We start from the raw sequence: 19,760 nt of genomic DNA, 5'->3' as shown, positions 1-19,760 counted from the left end.
AAGTCTGTTAAGGCTCTACAGGGTTACAGAGTTTTTGTGTCTTTGTGTATTTGCGTAATGGGGAGAGGTGGCGCAATGGTTCGCGAACTGGGGCGTGAGTGGACCACGTGACACCAGTTCAGCTCCTGGCCATGGGGTAACACAAGTGGCATGAGATAATCCGAACGCCGTTTCGCACGGGCTTCGCCTAGATTGACTCAGCCTGAAATGTGGAGCTGTGCGTCGAAAAATATCAGTGGTGGCCAAGCAAAGACATTTTCATTTGTGGTTCTGACCACACACAACCGCCTCTCTCATTCATCGTTCCAGACTTAACGGGCACATCGCTAACAACACTTTGCCCCTCCGATAGTTTACAAGGCTCCGTGGGGAATCTTTATTTTTGTGTGTGTCCCGGATTTAATGTCATCCAGGTCTGTCGGAGTCGGTGACCCAGATTTTTTCTATTAAATAAACTATTTTTTATTTTACGAGGTAAGTCCCACTGAGCTGCATAGCTATTTTTCAGAAGCGACCTGGCCACAAATGATAGCTCAAAGAAGTGGCTTATCATCGTGTGGAAATTTATAGCAGGAAAATGTTCAAAAAAAGTGACGTTGATTATAAATGTGGGGGAAAAAATCGGAGGACCCAGAGAAAAATCAACGCAAGCATGGGGAGAACACGCAAACTCCAAATATACAGGAGGCGTCAGGGTCGGGATTGGGATTGAACCCACGACCTCTGGCATACGAGGCGAGGTAGTTAATATCTCGCCACCGTGGTGCCCTTAAAACAAGGTTGCTAAGCACAAACACGGATAGACTAAAAATATGATTATATTAAATTTCGATTTAAAGCTTTCGTGACTGAAGGGATTCACCTTCTTGGTTCTTTCGGTAAAGTCACGTAGAATGGAAATAATAAAATAATAAAAATAAAACAAAATAATTCTCACGACGTTTCGGCCACAACGTAAGCAGCCGTCCTCAGGTGAAGACGCTGTCTTTCTGACAGACCTGTTCTTCACCTGAGGACGGCTGCTTGCGTTGTGGCCGAAACGTCGTGAGAATTGTATTTTATTATGTTTTATTTTTATTATTTTATTATTTACATTCTACGTGACTTTACCGAAAGAACCAAGAAGATGATTATATTATCTATAAAATAGAATATGATTACATCTGCACTTGGCACACCCCCCCCCCCATCCAGTGCGTCTCCTCGGTCACGTACACCGATGGCAGTCTTCCATCAACTCGGGGGAAAGCAATTAGAGTGAGAAATTAATCCACGTGTGCGTCTGGTGTTATTTAGAGCGGCGGTCGGCTCAGTCGTCAGCGCTGGCCGCCGCTGCGCTACCAACCCCTTGACCCCCCCCCCCCCCCCGAAACTCGATTCTCGCTCACGACCAATTGACAGCGGCGAATGTTTGAACCGGTCCTGGGACTCCCCTAGGTCGACGCAGTCTTAAATGAGTACCTGGTAACATCAGCGCGCCAGGTAGACAAAGGTGGCCGGGTCTAGTGTTGATCACCTGCCCCCTCCTGTGCCGTGCCGGCATTCGTAGGCGCAGCTCACTGACGGCACTTGCCCCCAAAAGCCTGTTAGAGCCTACACGGGGGTTCTTTGTCTTTGGTGTAGGGGTCACCGCGTGGTTGCTGATGAGGCAGCAGAAGCAGTGTTGATGGGGGGGGGCATGGGGGTTTGGGGCTTGGTGAGCGTGGATGCCAAGCGAGGGAGAATTAGTGGTGGTGGCGGTGTGGGTAGGATGGGGAGGCGGGGAGGGCAAGTGGAGAGAGGGGTGCGGTGGAGGGGGGGGAGGCTTCAAGTTGATTTTGTTTTACCGGGCGAGACCTCCAGAGACCACGACAAGTCGCATTTGTAAAGGGCGACCCGGGACATTGGCCTGCCAGTAGGAAGGTGGGGGGTGATCACTGCTATGTTCATCCTCATTGAGCAATATGCGGTGTCGTTTTTCAAATTTGGCAAATCTTAGACCCCGGTGCCGGCACACGCGCGGGATGGGGTGGACTCTTGCGAACGACGTCACGGGATCCTGTCCCGTCGTCCGCTGCGAGCGAAGCGGGACGGCGCGTCGCCGGTGTCACGGTTATTGACACGCCGCGCGCAGCATTAACCAGGGCGGCCGCTGGTTTACCGAACCGTCAGCCCTCTGGGAACGGAGCGTTCGGCAAGCGGCGGCACGGATCGGGGCCGTGTCACCGAGGTCAGAATCGGAAATATTGATTTGCACCGGAGGAGGAATCCGATGAACTATGAAGCTCTTTTTTTTTTCTCTCACTGATGTCCAGTGGAGGCACGAAACGGTGTCAGAACGTAAACCGCAACAACCGATACAAAAAAAACCACGATCGCAGTGCAAAGTACAGGATAGACAAACGAATCGCTGCCCCCCCCCCACCACAAAAAAAACCGCATACAAAAAAAATTCTACAAAAAAATTATACTAAGAACTAATATTGAAAACGAATACTAAGAAATAATACTAAACTATCGCCACATCTACCAGGTGGTGTCAGTGACTGGGCGGCGGGGGAGCCTGGGCACGGCAGAGGGTGAGGCTGGGGGTAGCAGAGACACAAGCGGCGTTTGTTTTCCGCCGTGCCGGGCGTCGTTGAATAGCACGGAACTGCGGGCGATGGACGCGTGGACCGGTGGGGGGGGGGGGTTGGCACGGGCCACATGCTCCGTTTTAATCAGCAGTCAGCGGCCGGCCGGCCCTGCCGACCCAGCCGGGCGCTGGCGGTGTTGGATTCCACTGGCAGGCTGAGCGCGGGGGCCGTCGCGTCCCAGTGTCGCGTTTTTTTGTTTGTTTGTCTACGTGCGCCCTGACCCCGTTCACGTTGTCTCGGCTGAACGGTCCCTGCTGTTCGTTGTCCTTCCACCACTCCACCCCCACCCCCCGCAACTCCGGTTGGCTACGTACGGTCAGGAAGAAGTTCAATGTACATTTGGTCGTGTGTTGTCAGCTGATCGGCCGGTGGCCCGTGTGGGGGCGGGGGGGGGGGCGGTCGTACCGAAATTCATAGCTTCATAGCTTAGATTTATAATAACGAAAACAAACATTCTGTGTATTTTTTCCGGTAAATGTTAATAAAATAACAGTTTTTTGGGGGTCTTAAAGGTGGGGGGAGGGGGTATGGGGGTACCATCACCCCCATTTACCCCTCCCCCACCATGTATACATAAGCAGAACTCCATGTTGTTGAGCCTTCACGTGTAAATACAATAAAGATTTAGTCCAATTGGCCTTTTGAACTTTCCAGAACAATGTTATCCGGCCGGTGGTGACGCGCGTTACATTTGCCACCACCACCGCTCGCCTGTGCTTTAGATGGCGGCTGCGGTGTGTGTAATGATTACCGCGCTGGACTTTAAATCTCGAGGTCACAGGTCTTCGATTTGACCTCCTGACTCAGCAGTTTGGAAGGAAAAAAAGTCTCTGCAAGTTTCTTAAACTCCCCCCCACGCCTTCCACTGCCCCCCCCCCCACCCCCGCCTATTTTTCAGCCCAGCTTTATAAATGGGTTCACCACAAATTTCGATTTAAAGCTTTCGTGACTGCGGGGTTTCATATTCTTGGTTCTTTCGGTAAAGTCACGTAGAAGGGAAATAATATAATGATAATAAAACCGCCACTTTTTTCAAATTTTCTTGCTGTGGTTTTCACACCTGATGACGATTGCTTGTGTTGCAATCGAAACGTCGTGAGAATTGTATGTTTTATTATTTTATTATTTCCCTTCTACGTGACTCTACCGAAAGAACCACGAATAGGGTTCACCACAATGAGTCGATCGGCAGGGTGGTGGGGCAAAGCGTGGGTACGCCCACGACTGGGCCTGTGGTGGCTACGCTGTTGCACGTGGCCGCCTGTGACCCAGCACTGCGGTGAAGGCGGCTATTCAGCAAATGTAGACTCCAGCTGCTCGGTCAGGCGGGAATAGAGTGTTGGCCCTGGCGTGCATGTGCTTTCTCGGGGCGCTCCGGTTTCCTCCCGCGCGTGAACACTAATGAATTACTATAGCCAAATAACACCGACATATATCGAGGACTGCAGAGCTTGGGAATCCGTTGGCAGCGCCGGATAACCGCGTGGCTGCCGCCTTCTCGCTCGGTCGCTTTCTTCGTGAGCGAACGGGCGAGTGAGTACCGTGGGGGACGCTACGAGTGAAAGCCCGTTGTTAAACACCCTCCAAGGGTGCCGTCCAAACAGCTGCCCGAGTGAAAGCAATTCCCTGCGTGAGCTGGAAATTGCAGGGCTGCGCCTTTCCCACCCCCCCCCCCCTCCGTTGCCAATGTTGGGAGGGACGCAGTTCGGCCTCTGCTGAAGTTGCGCAATTAAATTGGAGCACAAAGTATTTACGGCAGCGGGCTGCGGTGATGTGTGCGTGTGTGAGTCACACAGCGGTAGACACACAAAGTCCATTTACTCAGGAATTATTATCAGTTAGTCAGAGGAGGCTTGCGATTATTTTAAAGGTGGCACTGAGGTCACTGAGTGATAAAACAGAACGCTAAATAAACAGGCAATTTCGTCTCCTTCACATAGACTTTTCTCCACTTAACGATAATAAAAAAAAAACCTTTCTTACATAACCCATCGGCCGCACGGCCTTCTGGGATTGCATAATGGACCATACAGGACGTCACGCACCTGGGGGGGGGGGTTGAGAAATGTGACGTCACATCAAAATGCGCATCTTTAAATAAATATAGACTACACATTCTACTTAATTAAATAGACTTTTTAATACAAGTTTTCTCCTACCCCATCAGAATGCAGCGCCACATTAAATATGCACTACAAAGACAATAGTTTAAAGCGATTTAAAGCATGTTTCATTTTTGGGGGGGGGGGGCAGAGCTTTGTGACGTCATATTTGAGGGGGGGTCTGACTTTTTGTGACGCCGTGTGACGAAGGGGTGGGGGGGTGGTCAAAAATCGTCCAAAATCGCTTGACGTCATTTATGGACGGCCCCTAATTTCAGCAGCATTCATCCGATTCAAGCACGAGCCAAACTCTGGACCGGCGTCTTGTTGGCAGAGTGGGATCCTTTCTTGAATGGATGCTGGCTGAATTGCCAATCTTGCCCTCTCTGGCCGATATGTGGGTGCTCGCTCGACGCGTAATTATGACAGCGATTCGCGACTCGACCCAACGGAACTTTCCCAGCTGTTTGGACCGCGATGCCGCGAGACCCAAAGCGCTGGCAGAGGAGGACTCGCCCTCATCAGAATCGGAAGAATGATTTTATACTGGAGGAGGAATCCGATGAGCGATGAAGCTCTTCTTTACGGATGTCCATTCGGGGCCAACTGGGTCAGAGCGTGACAACAATGGGGGAACCCGTTATCCGTGCGGATCCCGCTATCCGCGAATTTACACCACTCATCCAGGCGATGATGAAGGGGGGGGGTAAATCGAAGCTAACCTCGAGGATAATTATCGAGGGGTTTTTGTATCGCGCAACTCCCCTTAACCGCAAAAAAATATCTCGGGCGAACGGGATTCCGTCTCAGAAACACTTGACGTGTCAATCTTTTTGAACGGGGCCCTACGGAAAATGGGTCTCATACACAAAACCGCCCAAAGCACCGCGCTCTCGGTGCTTTGAAATTTGCATTTTCCTTTGTGCCCTTCCGCCTCTTGGCGTTGTTCCTCCGCTCTAACGCCGGCGCAGACACGAGGCCACATGGACGAGGCTGTCTCCCGGCGGAGGCCGATCGGTTTCAGAGACAACGCATTCGTTACTTTCAAAGGCACGTTTGTTTGCATATTTTACCCACAAGCACGCGGGGTCAATGCTGACTCTTTGCCTGGCAATAGGTGTGCCTAATTTGGTGTTGTGTGTGAGGATCTTCCGTCGGGAGTGGTGCGAGTGAGAGCTTCATTTATATACCTGGCCCGTCTGATTTATTGCCATCGCCCGAGACGCTCGCCTTATTATAGATACCCCCCTCCCCCCCCACTTTGAATGCCACGCACGGCTGAGTTATTGACGAGTTGCGCTGATTGTTTTATTGCCGACCGGACGTCGGTCGTGTCAAAGTGACCTCTGGGTAGAGACGGCGAGGGGCGCGCCAGGGAGTTAACGGGGACACGGAGGATTGGGTTCCTCCCTGCGCTGACGTCGCCTTTCGTGCGGAGCGGTTATCTGCTACGCGCGTGCGTCGAACTTCTTTCGCACCGTACGTACACAACCGTGCTCTTCGGAAACAACAAACGCATCGGCTGAACCTCCACTGGCTCAGTGGCCGCAGTGGCTGCGCGCACGGGTGCTTGCAGTTTTCTTCAGAGGTGTTCCTCGCGAACAGCACTTGCCCCGCAACAGTCTGTTAGAGGCTATACGGGGGACCTTTGTCTTGGTACGGTGGGGAGCGGTCGTGTGGTGGTTAGACGCATTTCCCTACGCACCCAGAAATCCGAGTTCTATTGTCGCTGACGGCGAATAGCAGTGTCAACATGTCCGTATCAGTCCTGGGCCTTTCATAGGTTGACTCAGCCTTAAATGAGCACCCGGTGCGGTGTGTACTAAAAACGTCGGCACCGTCGTTGATGATTGCTGAGTGCATCCGACCAAAGAGCCTGGGTTCACACCCAGGTTTCGGTTTGCCCGTGATTAAAACGGGGTGGGGGGGGGGGTTCCGCAAGTACAGCGCGAAGTTGACGGTCGGGTTCCGAGTCGATTTCCGTTTAGCCAGGCGGAGTACTCAAGAGGCCGGGGCAAGAGGTGACACCCCGGGGGTCACCAGAGTGGCGGAGGCAAAGAAACGCGAACACCAAAGTACGACAGCGAAGGAAATGGAAATGGGAGGGTCACTGGCGACGCACATGAAAGCTCTTGCATGATAATTTTGTTTGACGCTCGTTTCAGCAAATCCGAGCTCCGACGAACGCTGCTACGAACGTCGCTTGCGTGGCCTAGACCAGGTGCATGCCCCCGAGGTTTGATGTGAATTAAGAGAGGCTGACTGAAGTGACTTCGGGAGGAGTTCTGTGCCATCATCCCCTGGGGGGCACTCAGGAGGAGTTCTGTGACATCAACTTCTGGGGGCACTCAGGAGTAGTTCTGTGACATCATCCCCTGAGGGCACTCAGAAGTAGTTCTGTGACATCATCCCCTGGGGGCATTCAGGAGGAGTTCTGTGATACCATCTTCTGGGGGCACTCAGAAGTAGTTCTGTGACATCATCCCCTGGGGGCATTCAGGAGGAGTTCTGTGATACCATCTTCTGGGGGCACTCAGAAGTAGTTCTGTGACATCATCCCCTGGGGGCATTCAGGAGGAGTTCTGTGACATCAACTTCTAGGGGCACTCAGAAGTAGTTCTGTGACATCATCCCCTGGGGGCATTCAGGAGGAGTTCTGTGATACCATCTTCTGGGGGCACTCAGAAGTAGTTCTGTGACATCATCCCCTGGGGGCATTCAGGAGGAGTTCTGTGACATCAACTTCTAGGGGCACTCAGGAGGAGTTTAGCGACATCGTTCAACTGCCACTCATGGCGGGAGCCCCGGATGGAATTATCTTCGTCTCACGAAACGACGTTCGTAGCGCGATTAGAATTTGCAGTTGGGAGAAAATGTTTGTTCCATAATTGTTTAATATTTATATATATATGTATCGCGTAAGGAATTAGCACTGTAGTTAATGAATTTTTACATTGGTTTGGCCATTCATCAGTCATCCACATGGGCGATCCTTTATTGAAACTGTAAACATTTTTTTTATTTTACCAGGTAAGGCCCACTGAGCTGTATAGCTCTTTTTCAGAAGCGACCTGGCCACAAATGATAACTCAACGAAGTGGCTTATCATCACGTGGACTTTTCATAGCAACGAAATTCTTTAAAACACACGTTGATTGTAAATGTGAAGAGAAAACCCGGAGGATCCGGAGAAAAATCCACGCGACCACGCGGAGAGAGAGACACCGCAAACTGCAAATATACAGCAGCAGGAGTCTCAGGGTCGGGATTGAACCCATGACCCTCCTGCATACCAGGCGAGGTAGTTAACATCCCGCCACCGCGGCGCCTATTTAACCACGTGTAGCACGTTCAAGACGAGAGAGAGAGACGCCGCCGTCAAGCGAGACGAGATATCACCGCCTATCTGTCGTGCCTCGACATTCGCGAGGAGAGAATTCTTTTGTTGTTTTCCCGCTTCGCTTGAGCTGTTGAGAATTCGTTTAAATACAATTTACGCCAAACAAAAGGCCGTGTTCAACAACAACAACAAAATGTGACGGAAGGAGAGACAGAGAGGGAGAGGTTGAAAAGAAAAAAGGAGGGCAGCTTTTTATGAGAAACGGTCAACTTTAGAATGCCAACTCTTTATTTATACCGGAGAAAGCTGATGAGCTATAATGCTCTTCTTCACAGATGTCCGGGCTTCCGCAGTCGTGTTTTTGCAGCTCTCCGATGTGGCTTGGCGCGAAATTGCTCCACGTTTTTCTCCACGTTCCCGTGGGAGCTTCTTCAGAATGTCAGCTCCTCCGCTCTGCTTCATGTGGGAGCATGTATGCACTGTACGTTGAACTTCTTCCGCACCGTACACAGCCAAACCGTGGTAATCGGAGGTGCGGGGGGAAGGACATCAAACTGAACGCTAAAGAAAAGAGTTTTCAATCTCGAAGATTTAAAAGTGCAAAGCTCCCGGCGACTTCCGAATATCGGAAAGGAAGAGCGCTCCAGACGGCCTCAGAAGCGCATCCGAAAGCGCCGCGGGCGATGCTCGTGGCCGTCTTTGTTTCGGGAGGAAACCCCCCGACGCGCATGCGAGGGGACCACTGCCACTTTGAGGTGCTGTCGCGGACGGTCAAGTCGGAGGCGAGAGAATCGGTGAACGATTTTAAACGACATCTCAAAGCTTACCCTTCTTCGATTGGCCTTTAATTAGGATGGCCCAGATTGCGTGCTCATTATGCTTTTTGTTTTACTATACTTGTAGTACATTATAATGTGCCAAGCCGCTTTTAAGTTGTCTTGTAAAGCGCTTTGCATTGCGGTTCATGCACGAATTCTGCTGTATAAGTAAAGTTTTACTCGATTTGATGAAGCCACGGCAGCGTGGGGCGAAACGCAACCGCTGCGGGACCTTTATTGATCCGAATTCGATCCACGCGTCGGCATGAATAAATAATAATAATATCTTTGCACACGCGACAATACTGTCGGGCGGTGGAGGGGTGAACGACAATAATTTTGCTGTAAAAAACTACAGCCACGTGCCTACGTGACCTAAACCCCGGCCAGCAAGCATGGGTCAAATTTCGATTGAAAGTTTTCGTGACTGCAGGGATTCATCTTCTTGGTTCTTTCGGTAAAGTCACGTAGAAGGGAAATAATAAAATAATAAAAAATAAAACATAATAAAATAATTCTCACGACGTTTCGGCCACAACGCAAGCAGCCGTCCTCAGGTGAAGAACGTCGTGAGAATTATTTTATTACTTCCCTTCTACGTGACTTTATCGAAAGAACCAAGAAGAAGCATGGGTCACTGGTGTGAAAGGTGCGCTCCACAGTCGGGGCTCACACGAGCCTCCTGCCTGCCGCACCGCCGCCTCGTGAACCGCACCCCGCGTGCAGAGAATAGCGTTTGTCGTGCGCCACCTCGACTCGATTCACCCGCCTGCTCCGTGCCCCTGACCTCCGAACCACCCAGTGAGCTCACGGGATTAGAATTTTAAACACGAGGAGGTGGGGGGTGGTGGGGTATGTTCGGTGTCAGTGTGACACCCTCCCACCTCCCTCCCACGGTACTGACACTCCGGCAACACTCCACAGGCGAGCTGGCCGCTGTCACCGATGTGAGATTAGAGCTGCTGCTGCTGCCGCCGCTGCTGCTGCGGTCGAGGAGATGAGAATTTTTGGAACGGAGGAGGAGCGAGCGAGCGCTGTTGGCTGAATTTTTAATCGGTCGTCAGCTGATGCGATCGGCACGACGGGCGTGCTCTTGGCCAAAGCCAAGTTGGTTTGGCATCGGTGTCACACGCTGTACCAAGTATAGAGACAAAGACCGCCCCCCCCGCCCGCCCTCCGTATAGCCTATTCACAGACTGCTGGGCAAGTTTTAAGTTTCATTTATTAGGTATAGCCCTGTGAGCCATTCGGCTCTTGAATCGGGTGCAACCGCAACAAACAAAAAAACTAAAACATGAACAAGAAACATCTTAAGGTGACTATGTGCAAACAGAAAATGAGCAAGTGCTGTTAGCGAGCACCATGCCCGGCCGCTTTTGTCTCCTTAGTGCCGATGTTTACACACCGCACCAGGTACTAATTTGAGGTTAAGTCGACCTAGAGGAGGCCGAGGACCGGTTCAGGTAATCATCACCGGTGTTGGCCGTGAGCGCAGCGTACCAACCAGTACACTACCGCTCCCCACGGTCACTGCAGCACACTTCACGCACTCGCTCACTCGCCGACTCACTCACCACACTGCAGGTCACAACACTTCTTTCGCTGCTTCTTCCCCTCACGAATTCCGAGTGCAGCTCCTGCTCACAAGGTCGCCTCAACACACAATGCCCCCCAATGAACATACAGGCCCCTGCCGTAGGAACGTGGAATTTCCAGCACTGGCTCTGCAGCGGTGTAAACACGAGGAGACGACCGCCAATATCTCAAATGATAATTTGAGCAGGAAATCACTTGACTTTTTGACACCCTTAAATCTGTGCTGATTGTTGCTGGACGCTCAATGTTGGTGTCATCGGTTTGGCCTTTTCGGTTTGTGCAAAGCAACCTTTTTAGGAGGGTGCTGTAGTGGTGAGATGTTGACTACCTCGCCTGGTACGCAAGAGGTCGTGCGTACGATCCAGACCCCGACGCCTGCTGCTGCATATTTAGAGTTTGCGGTGTTTCTCTCCCCATGGTCACGTGGATTTTTCACCGGCTCTTCTGGTTTTTCCCTCCACATTTAGAATCAACGTCGTGCGTTTAGAGTGTTCGGCTGCAAAACATTTCCACACGATGATAAGCCACTTCGTCGAGCTATCATTTGTGGCCAGGTCACTTCTGAAAAAGAGCTATGCAGCTCAGTGGGACTTACCTAGTAAAATAAAAAATAGGTTTAAAAAAAGATCTGGGTCATTGACTCCCCGACAGACCCGGCTGACATTACATCCCGGACACACACAAAGATAAAGATTCCCCACGGAGCCTTGGAAACTATCGGGGGGGGGGGGGGGGGGCAAAGTGTTGTTAGCGATGTGCTCATTAAGGCTGGAACGATGAATGTGAGAGTCGGTTGTGTGTGATCAGAACCACAGATGAAACGCGTCGAGCAACAAAAGTACGACTGCGGAAGTCCGGACATCTGTGAAGAAGAGCGTTAGAGCTCATCAGCTTCCTCCAGTATAAATAAGGAGTCGGCATTCTAAAGGGAACCGTTTCTCATAAAAAGCTGCCCTACTATTGAAATCCTTTATATTAAGTTCACTTGCTTGCTTGCTTGCGTGCTTACGACCGTGCAAATCTTTCGGTCGTGTTTTAACCCACTTCCCGTGATCCAATCGAGCTGACATTTTGCACACAGACTTGTTGTGCGTGACAATTTATTTTCGTGAAATTTTTTTTCCATAACTTTACACTTTTTAGGAATTTTTATATATATTTAATTACCAATTGCTTAATGGTGGCAGGCAATCATCTGACCCATAGGTGGCAGCCATCTCAAGCCAGAGGACGAGAGGACTCTAGCCGCCACGCATATAAAGGATTTATAGTGAAAAACTTTGTTTTTACGGGTTAATTTTTTTCTTTTCAACCTCTCCCTCTCTGTCTCTCCTTCCGTCACATTTTGTTGTTGTTGAACACGGCCTCATGTTTGGCGTAAATTGTATTTAAACGAATTCTCAACAGCTCAAGCGAAGCGGGAAAACAACAAAAGAATTCTCTCCTCGCGAATGTCGAGGCACGACAGATAGGCGGTGATATCTCGTCTCGCTTGACGGCGGCGTCTCTCTCTCTGTCGTCTTGAACGTGCTACACGTGGTTAAATAGGCGCCGCGGTGGCGGGATGTTAACTACCTCGCCTGGTATGCAGGAGCTCGTGGGTTCGATCCCGACCCTGAGACTCCTGCTGCTGTATATTTGGAGTTTGCGGTGTCTCTCTCGCCGTGGTCGCATTTAAAATCAACGTGTGTTCAGAGTATTTGGCTGCTATGAATTTCCGCGTGATGACGAGCCACTGCACTGGGCTGTCGTTTGCGATGTCCAGGTGGCTTGTGAAGCAGTGCTACATGGCTCAGTGGGGCCTTACCTGGTAAAATAAAAAAGAAAATTATTGTTTAGATTATGAACGGAATAAAAAATGCAGAGGTGGTGGGTGGGGGGGAAACCTCGGCTGAGAGAGTTCAATGGGAAGTCTTCACGAGGTTGGGGGGGGGTGGGGTTGCTAGAGAGAGGACATTTTAAAGATTTTCCACCACAAAGTGCTTTCCACAAATGAACCACAGTCTGCGTTTGCTGATCTCGTCCGGGGGCAGAAATCATCGCTGCGGCTTTTGGCTGGGCACTCAAACGAAGACGGCGGTCGCCGCATCGCGCAGCGCTTTCACATGCGCTCCTACGGCCGTCTGGAACGCTCTCCTTCCGATATTAGGAAACCGCTGGAGCTACGCACTTTTAAAATCATCATCTAGATTGACGAACTAATTTCTTTAAAATAGCTTTTTTGCGTTTAGCTTGTTGTCCTCCAAACCCCACCCACCGGAGCAGCCGATTAGCGCCGTTGGCCACGTACGGTACGAAAGAAGTTCAACGTGCCGTTGGCAGCAGACCCCTCCGGCCCGTCTCGCGAGGAGAATTCACAGCCCGCCGAGGATCTGTGTGCCCTCTGCTCCACTTGGCCGCCGGTTTTGACGCCGCGGATCCAGAGGAGGCGAGGGGGGGGGAAGAGGTGGGAGGGCGGAGGGTGGGGAGGTGGGTGGGGGTGGAGGGAGGAGGGGGCGGAGGGAGGGGGAGTGGGGAGGTGGGGGGGCGGAAGGAGGGGGATGAGGAGGTGGGGGGGGGGCGGAGGGAGGGGGGGAAGGTGGATGGATCGGCGGAGGGATGGGGGGTGGGGAGGAGGGGGGCGGAGGGGGAGGTGGGGGGTGGGGAGGTTTGCCCGTGAAAGATGTGCAAGCGCGGTTCGGCGCAGACAAATACAACAGATCACTCGGGGGGGTGGGGGTGGGAGAGACAAAGGCGGCCGGGCGAGGTGGTGCCCCACTCCCCCCCCCCCCCTCGTACCGCTCCCGCAGCCTTGACCGGCGCTCGCAGCGAACAGCGCCGCCGAAGTCCAACGTTGGGCCAACGTTCATCCGACGTTGGCATATTTAATGGGTTGCCCAACACGATTTAAATTTCGATTTAAAGCTTTCGTGACTGCAGGGATTCATCTTCTTGGTTCTTTCGGTAAAGTCACGTAGAATGGAAATAATAAAATAATAAAAATTAAACATTATAAAAACGGAAACGTCGTGAGAATTATTTTATGATTTGGTATTTTTATTATTTTATTATTTCCATTCTACGTGGCTTTACCGAAAGAACCAAGAAGTTGCCCAACACGGTTCTGATGTAGGCAACACGGGGGGTTGGTGGGGGGTGGGGGAGGTGGGTGAGTTGGGGGGGGTTGTCTTTGCTTGCAAGCGGCGAGAGAAGAGTGTGAGGCCTCTTGTGCCTGGCGGTGCTAACAGCACAACCATCTGGGGGGGGGGGGGGTGTCGTGGTGGGCGGTGGGGGGGGCCAGGCACCTCCGTGAGATTAAAACAAAGTCCTGGTGGTGGTGGTGATGATTCCGATTCCGCCTTCTGTCGCCCTTGATTTGACAAACATGCCGATTGCGATGCTGCTGCTACTGCTGCTACTGACATAATATTCGTATGGGGCTAATATAACTTACTGTGTACGTGTTGTTTCTTTATACTTAGTGACTTGCTTTAGCATTTCCAGATCGTTTTTTGTTCGTCGCATTGATTGCTGTTGTGACTTGCTGACTCGCCCACACTGGACGTTTGCGAAAAAGAGCTTCATTGCTCATCGGATTCCTCCAGCAGTCTAAATAAAGATTCTGACATAGGCCAGGGAAGTAAGAGTATGATAAGCTTCGGCTCATATAACGTTATTTAGCTTTGGGGTCTGATAAGAATTACATTACAGAAATGTTTCCTGAATTTTATACTATAACCATTTTAAAAATGTTACCAGGCAAAGCCCACTGAGCTCTGTTGCTCTTTTTCAGAAGCGACCTGGCCACAAATGATCCGCCAACGATGTGGCTTGTCATCACCTAGACCCATTGATCGCAGCCAAATACTCTAAAACGCGTGATGTTGACTCATAATGTGGAGGGAAAAACCGGAGGACCCGGAGAAAAATCCACGCGACCACGGGGAGAGAGAGTTGCACCCAAACTACAAATCCACAGCAGCAGGCGTAGTCAAGTTCAAGTTCATTTTATTTCAAGTTAATTTATTAGGTATAGCCCTGTGAGCCATTCGGCTCTTGAATCGGGTGCAACCGCAACAAACAAAAAAACAAAAACATGAACAAGAAAACATCTTAAAGTGACTATGTGACTAAGTGCAAACAGAAAATCCAAGAAAAGACAGCAAAATATTTCAGAAAAAGCACCGTACACCAACACTGTGTGCAAAAATCCCAGTGGGATGCTAGTCAAACAACAACCACAAGACAACTTAGATTAAGGTCATTAGTCTAACTCTGTACTATAACAACAACCACAAGACAACTTAGATTAAGGTCATTAGTCTAACTCTGTACTATAACAAACAAATATGGCCAAACCATCGGCATTGAACCCACGACCTCCTGAATACCAGGCGAGGTAGTTAACATCTCCTAGCCGCCGCGGCGCCCACGAATTCATGGAGTAGACCCCCTCCCCGTGGCCCACATTGTGTTCGGCCGTTGTTGTTCACTCCGAAACTTGCCGGCCGTCATCATCATCATTATTATCATGACCACCGTCGACAGCCGACGAGCTGTCCACCGTCCGATAACGGCCTCCCCACGACGCCGTGCGAGACGTGGGGGGGGGGGGTTGCTTTGACCATACTTCACCGCGCGGGGTTCAACGCGAGTTACAACAACCAACGATACAACAACAAACGCGATAGGAGTGCAAAGTGGAGGAGAAAGGTAAGCACGTCGCTAAAAATAGCTAAGCAGAAATTAAGTCGATAAGTACAAATTGCATAAGTGCGTACGTTCCTGCCGCATGTTTCAACACTCAACGCATGCTTGCCAATCGGCCGTAATCCCTTTGAGCGGTGCGGCCTTCCCCAAGCCGATTGGGGCGTTCACAGCAGCGAACGCCATGCCGCTGCATTTTCCACTTTGCGCCCTGATCCACGCGCTCCCCTCCATCCGTCTCCGTGTAATTCCGAGCACGCCTCATCCGCTCCGCGGTCCATTTTTTTCAGTCATCGTCCCCAAGTTCCTGATCCGCGCGATATTGCTGGGCAATGAGCACCGATTGAAAGGGGCCCTCTGTAGGCACATTAGTCACTTCTTTATAATAATAATTAAAAAAATTAATTCTGATTTCAACCCCTCCCCACACACCCCACCCCCTCCCAAAAAAAATAACCCCTCCGTCATCCGCTTTTTCTTGCATACAAAATACGTGTTACAAAAAAAGATACTACCCTTCATCAGTTCAACGCGTAGGCTTTCGTGACCAATATCATCTATCATACAGGCTTTTTGGGTTAAATCGCGTAAATATATAAATGTGTCGTCAAACCCACCACCACCCGACACAACCAATTAGTCAGGTTTGTCACGTAAACAGAACATGCCAATTCGTTACTAGTACAGCACACCGGTGTGTTGGAGAGCCAAGCCACAACATTTACACTTTGAGTACGACGTTTCGCCGGTAATCACAACGCGAGAAGAGCGCACAAGTTTTGTCATCACATCTACCCCTTTATTTAAGGAACGAAACAGGAGGACTTCTCCACAAATCTGGCTGTGGCCTGTTGAAGCTAGTCCATTATTGGTTGAAGGCCTCACTACGCCGCGTCAGTGATGGGGCTTATTTGACCATACTTCACCACGCTCGTTAGTGCAGGGTTGGTGAAGGGAGGGGGTGGGGGTCAGGAACGATTCAGAGATCACTCACCGCTGATGTTAGCGGTGTCTGGGAGTTGAACATCGGGTGGCCAGAATTATATCTCAGTGCCCTAACCGCTGCGCCACCACTCAACGCAGCACAATATATCTTTTTATTTTTAGGCACCGTGGTAGCTAGGAGATGTTAACTACCTCGCCTGGTATACAGGAGGTTTGTGGGTTCGATCCCGACTCTGGTGCCTGTATATTTGGAGTTTGCGTGTTCTCCCCGTGGTCGCGTGGATTTTTCTCCGGGTCCTCCGGTTTTTCCCACCACATTTAGAATCAACAATGTGCGTTTAAAGTATTTGGCTGCTATAAATTTCCACATTGATAAGCCACTTAGTTGACCTTTCATTTATGGTCAAGTCGCTTCTGAAAAAGAGCTATATAGCTCAGTGGGCCTTACCTGCTAAAATTTAAATACTTAGTTAATACATTGTATAAAATGCAAATATGGCAGTAAAAGTTGTAGAAATGATAATTCCATATATTTTTGAAGGATTTTTTTTCAATTGCTTGTGATTATCGATGAATGCGAAAATCTCCCCCTCCCCTTGCGAAATTAACAAAGCGCACGTTTGGCAGCGGAGGACAAGTTATATTTTCGGGGCAATTAACCCGGCGGGAGCCGAATCTGTCCGATCTTGTAAATCTACAGGGTGCTTTTTGCAGGCACATGAAGCCGCGGTTATGGCTGGAGGTGATCTTCGACGCAGTGCGCTCGGTGTAGCGCGCGGCATTTAAAATACATCTGCAAGCCATTAGGCGGTCAAGTGGGAAGTAAAATTAACGATTCTGTGAGTAAACAGCAATTACACATTGCAGGTGTGTCACTTTGTGTACGGCCTGGTGAAAAATGTGTACGCGCGCATGTCAGAGAGGGGCAGAGAGGATGGGAGCGCGGTGGGCGTAGTGGTTCACGGGCGGCTAATATCACCGGCAAGTGGTCACGGCCCCCCCCCCCCCCCCACTTCTGCCCCTCCTTCACCAACCTGCACTGACCGGCACGGTGAAGTACGGTCAAAGTCAACTCCGATGATCGACACAGGCTTTGCCGAGGCCTTCATCTGGCAGTGGGGCTTGAAAAAAGTGCCGGAAATTTTTTGTTATTATTTAAATGTCAGCACGTCTCAAGGTGCCGTACGAATATCTGGCACAGGGATAATAGTCGCATGCGCGTGCTCATAGCGACGGAACACAGATTAGTGGGCTGTGTTCTTGCTGCTGATACTGCGTTCCCATGGGCGACTCTGAGCCGTGCCTGGAACAGCCTGGCACAGCTGTGTGGGGTTGGTCGCGGTCCCCTCTATCCTCCTTCCCCTGACAGACTTCCCTCCACTAGCGGAGGAAAAGCCACCATAATTTAGAATTTTTTTTTAACGTGTGGTTAGATTTATGCTATCCCAAGGTAAAGAGATGTTATGTTTGTAATGTTATACCACGTGTTGTTAAAATATATATTTTTTTAAACAACTCCCTGAAGGTGACGTCCGTCTGGTCCGCGCCGACTCTCTGATGTCGTGACCATTTCACAGGGCGGCCGGGCTACCATGAACTCAAAACAAATTTTTTGTATTTTACCAGGTAAGGGCCACGAAGCTATATAGCTCTTTTTCAGAAGCGACCTGGCCACAAATTATAGCTCAACAAAGTGGCTTTCATATGGAAATGTTATAGCAGCTAAAAACTCTAAACGCATGACGTTGATTCTAAATACAGAGGGAAATTTGGAGGACCCCGAGAAAAATCCACGCGACCACGGGGAGAATGTGTAAACTCCAAATATACAGCAGCAGGCGTTAGGGTCTGGATTGAACCCACGACCTCCTGTATACCAGGCGAGGAAGTTAACATTTCCTAGCCACCGTGACACCTTTGGAGTGATCTTCTTGGTTCTTTCGGTAAAGTTACGTAGAATGAAAATAATAAAATAATAAAAATAAAACATAATAAAATAATTCTCACGACGTTTCGGCCACAACGCAAGCAGCCGTCCTCAGGTGGAGAACAGGTCTGTCGAGAAGACAGAGTCTGTCGCATGATGTCTGTCGAGAAGACAGAGTCTGTCTTCTCCACAGACCTGTTCTCCACCTGAGGACGGCTGCTTGCGTTGTGGCCGAAACGTCGTGAGAATTATTTTATAATGTTTTATTTTTATTATTTCATTATTTCCATTCTACGTGACTTTACCGAAAGAACCAAGAAGATGAATCCCTGCAGTCACGAAAGCTTTAAATCGAAACCTTCGGAGTGGTCTCCACGAGACCGGGCCAGATCGTGGAGGTCACTGTCACGTGTCTCTACCGCAGCTGCTGTGGAATCTGACGGAGGGGGGGTGGGGTCGGGAGCCTTGGGCAGTGAGGTGCGTTAGTGGTAATCTTGAAAGACACATTCGTTATCTTCACAAGCTCGCTCCTAGTGGGTCATCTCGTCTGCCCTGTGCGATGGCCCACAGAGGCGAATTTTTAATGTCCATAACGACGCATTCATATCCCTGTGTAACCCGCCACCCCCCCCCCCCATCTTCCCCACTTCCAACGGAGAGAGATATGAGATCTCAGTGTGGTTTACCGAAATGTGTTTTTACATGGTGAGCGCGCCTCTTTGATATTATATTGGCACGGCTGGCGAATTACTGATTAGATTAAGGTACAACTCCCCCCCCTACCCACCACCTACCCTCAAACGAGTTGGCACCGCATGATGTTCAAGAGATATTCAATAACACAGGAAATATACTGCTATGGTAGAAACATGAAGCTCCTATTTATAGTATTTAATTAAGGTTTGAAGTATAGGGTTTGCTTTATTTTTGACAAATATATGCATATGTAGTGGTGGTGCGGACGCGCGCCCGCAGTGAGAGATCACGGGGCGGCGCGGGGTGCGTGGTTGGGCACGCGATGTAGGCGTGGTGTTGACGCGCGCGCCGGGAGTGAGAGATTACGGGGCGGCGCGGGATGCGTGGTTGTGCGCGCTGACACAAGGTGGGAAAGAGGATCGTGGGCAGCGCGCAGTGATTGGTCAACTGGGGTGGGTGCTCTCAGCGACGTCCGCATGAAGGACTATAAAGGGGGACGCGCGGGAGCACTCGGGGAGTTGTTAACCAGTCGAAGACCGAAGACGGAGTTCAGAGGTAGGCCCTGAGACCCCTGGTCCCGCTGTCCTTGTGAGGGCCGGGGCCCTGTGTGGCTCGGAGGCGGGACTGTGGGACCCGTGGTCTGACGTCCCTGTGGACCGAGACTGTGGGACCCAGAGTCGAGACGGACACCCCGGCTGGGTGTGTTCCGAGAGGCTACTGGGCGTAAGAGCCCGTGTGGGTGTAGCCGGGGGAACCCTGTGGGTTAAGGCTGGAGTTAGCCACCCGTGTAATATAAGTTGGTGTTAATAAAAGAGTGTGCTACCCGTAAGGTCGTCTCCCGCCAAGTTCCTACATTACACATACATGCAGATACAAACATTACATGAGCTGTTCATATGCGAGCATTGATTTTTTTTCTTCCAATTCCAAAGCTTTCAAGGAACTATAATTTTACACAAAGTGGACTACCCGGTTGCCAATTGGTATTTTGTTCAAATAAGCGCCGTTTACGTGACCAAAAGCCATTCGTATAAT

This window comes from Lampetra planeri, chromosome 6, assembly GCF_965212315.1.
Source record: "Lampetra planeri chromosome 6, kcLamPlan1.2.h2, whole genome shotgun sequence".
NCBI lineage: Eukaryota > Metazoa > Chordata > Hyperoartia > Petromyzontiformes > Petromyzontidae > Lampetra > Lampetra planeri.
The sequence above is the reverse complement of the archived record's forward strand: the minus strand, read 5'-3'. Positions refer to the sequence as shown.